Source organism: Triticum dicoccoides, chromosome 1B, assembly GCF_002162155.2.
Source record: "Triticum dicoccoides isolate Atlit2015 ecotype Zavitan chromosome 1B, WEW_v2.0, whole genome shotgun sequence".
Classification (NCBI taxonomy): domain Eukaryota; kingdom Viridiplantae; phylum Streptophyta; class Magnoliopsida; order Poales; family Poaceae; genus Triticum; species Triticum dicoccoides.
This window is the reverse complement of record NC_041381.1, coordinates 237,546,412-237,549,873: the sequence shown is the minus strand read 5'-3', so window position 1 is coordinate 237,549,873 and position 3,462 is coordinate 237,546,412.

Here is a 3,462-nt window from a genome sequence, read left to right as displayed (position 1 = left end):
CGGTCGAGACCCGTAGATTGACGGTGATAAAATTATGGGAAAATTTTGTTTTTGCCGCTCTATATTTTGTAAAAAAAAAATAGGACGCCGATAACTGTTAAACGTGTGGCATCTAGTGGGGTTGTGCCGTACGTCCTGTGTGGCACGGAGACGACCCCGCCCGCACAATGGCGTTCGGGCGCATCCAGCCACAGCCCGCACGTCCGGTGTGGGGCACAACCGCCCACACGTTCGGCGATCGAGCGCGCTGCCCGCACGACCTAATGCGTCCGTCGTCCCGGCCTGCCTTCCAACCCCATTCCGCCCTGCTGCCGTCGTCTCCTACCTCTCGATCCTCTACCGCCATCGTTTTCTTCTCTGGTTGCCATGGCAACCGGACCAAATCTCTAGCGTCTCCCCACCCCCCACCCCGCGACGAGGAGCTAACAGGTCGATCTCCGATCTCTTTCTGTTTCTCGTCCTTCTTCTATCCAGAAAAGTGAAAATTGCAGATTGCCCACGAACATGGCGACTAGATCCACACTGTCATGACAAACACACCACAGATTTGCGTGTATTCAAATTTGCCCACCAAAGTACACCAGATCTGCCATATTCTATCCTAGAGTTGAGTTAAGCTTCTGGGTTGAGTTGGTGCGAGTAGTTGATGCATAAGAATGCGTAGGAATCACTAAAATCAGGGGGGAAGAAAAGGAGGGATTTTGGTGATTCATAGAGAGGGAGAAAAATAATTGCCACCTATCTTTGCCGTCAGCTGCCACAATATAGTGTTGTTAGTTGTCATCATATTATGTTCGTTGTTGCCGTCGGTTTTAAATGATAGTTGGCATCCAGATTTTAGAAAAGAGAATGAAAGTACATGTCCTACTTGCCATAATGTGTTGGTTGTCTATGCAAGAAATGTGATAAGATTGCTGTGTTTTCTTGTATGTACAAACAGAAAGAATGCATTTTGCGGATATTGATGCGTTCTTGTTCATGCAGTGACTGAAAACAAAGTGGGAGAAAAAAGAGGAAAAATGAATCATGAAGACGGCACTGATCCTTGGTTTTCTCAAAGGCCAGAAACGCCCCCTTGGGATGCAGCAAAGTACAATCAATTCATTTTCGCAGGGCCGTTGCTGCCACTACTAGAGCAGTACGCAAACATCGGTATGATGCATCATCAAAAAAGGGGCGGTTGCCATATTTGTGACGAGGAATATGGCATTCTACTTATGTCCTATAATGTCATTTTTTGCAGGTTCTTATGACCCAACCACACACACGGGGATACCGTGGCAAGTGCAAGCACATGGCGCAAACGCTGACAGATGTATGGGCGACCAACTTCAAGTAGCCAATGTGGCAAATCAAGGTAACGTGTACGGAAAAGAAACATACTGGTGTCGACATGAAATTAAACTTGCAAGGATGGCAAAGGCTTACGAGTTATATGGAAAAACGCAGGGCCTTCATGTAGCGTGTGGCAACAGATGGCAACCATGTACCTGCCATCAACATCATACATAGGTTAGACGAATGAAGTGAATTTGTGAACGGTGATTCAGGAGAATGAGCATAGGACAAATGCAGTTGACATGCCTGGACAACTGCATTTGCCATGATTGGACAGGTGCAGTTGCCATGCATGCACAACTGCATTTGCCATGCCTTGGATAAATGCAGTGCTATTCTTGGGTTGCCATGCATGCACAACTGCATTTGCCATGCCTGGACAAATGCAGTGCCATGCATGTACAGATGCAGTTGCCATGTCAAATCAATTGTAGTTGTCATACCTAATCAAATGTGATTCATGTGTCTAGACAACTGTGGATGACAAGTGTGAACAAAAATCTGTGTGGCATGGTTGAACTACTACATGTGCCATGTTGTACAAACTGCAGTTGCCATGCATTGACCAACTGCTAAATCATCATAGGTTGTTATGGTGGAACCACACTGGCAAACATCTCATTGCAAGCTTCACAGTTGCAGTCCAATGCTATTGCAGATAGAGCACATCAAGTTGGAATGACAAACCAGATGCGGTTAGCACATGCGGCATGACAAGGTAAAAAATATGTGAACTAGCAAAACAATAGTGCATTTGCTTTTGTGGAAAAGCATTGGGGAAAATGGATTTGTCACGGTGGTGGCGGAAAACAACAAAAATGCTACCAAGTGGACGCGTGCACCTAGAATGCATGTTTTGATGATAAAGGATGTTGGTTGCCATGCATTGGCAACAGTAGCTGCCATGGCTGTTGAACTGTAGCTGTCATGGCTCAAAAACTGCAATTGCCATGCATGGCCAGATGCAGATGTCATGGCTTGCTGTATGAATGATATTTTGCCAAATCAGATGCAGTTGCTATATTCCGTTACAATAAGCTTGACATTCAAGCAATCTTACACACGTACCTTTTTTTTGCAGGGCCTTCGACTACAATCAATAGCGGCGCGGGGACATCTACTGCGGGAACCTCTGAGCACACGGAAGAAGTGTTCCACCAGCCAGTCAACAGTCCTGCCACAAACAATGCAGAATCAGTGTCGGAAATGGCAATCGTTCCAGCAATGCCGACAAGCACACCTTTGCACACCAGCACAAGCAACACTCAAGCAGATGAAACAGCCGCCAATACTGAAGTGAATGATGAAACTGATGATGGAGCACAAGGGGATGAAGAAGATGGGCAATCAGAAATCATGGTACCTCAGCCACCATATGTTGGGCAGAGATTTGATTCGTTTGAAGATGCCAAGGAATTCTACCAGACATATGCAATGTTCCATGGGTTTGCGGTGAACACCGAATACCATAGGAAAATAAAAAAAAACTAATGAGAACAGCAGAGGTGAGATAAGGTGCTACAAGGCATGAAGGAACGAGAAGGGGAAAGGTGTTGCCCATGTCGTGCCGGAACGAAAGAGAGGTATCATTGTCAAGACAGAATGCCCTGTCCGGTGTAAACTAAACGCAGATGGAGCGCAGTGGGTGGTCACCAACTATTTCGACGAACACAACCACAAACTCATAAAGAAGTTTGATTTGGTAAAATTTCTGAGCGCCCATAGAGGATTCAGCCCCCTCGAGAAGAAATTCGTAAAGTTGCTACATGATCGTAACGTCGGTCCATCAAGAATGGTCCAAATAATGTCCCTGATACACAGCGAAGATGGTAGACTGAGTAGCATGCCCTACATACCAGCAGACGTCACAAACCTAAAGGCAAAGTACCGTAGAAAGAGCTGGCTGGCTGACATAGAAGCCACGATAGCCTACTTTGAAGAGAAAGCAAAAGCAGATGTTGAGTTCTTCTACAAGATAAGATTGGACAATGAGGACCATGTCAGAAACATGTATTGGGTGCATGGTGCTGCAAGAAGGGCCTACAAACATTTCTGTGATTGCATATCATTCGACGTGACATATCTCACTAATATGTACAAGATGCCCTGCGCTCCATTCATAGG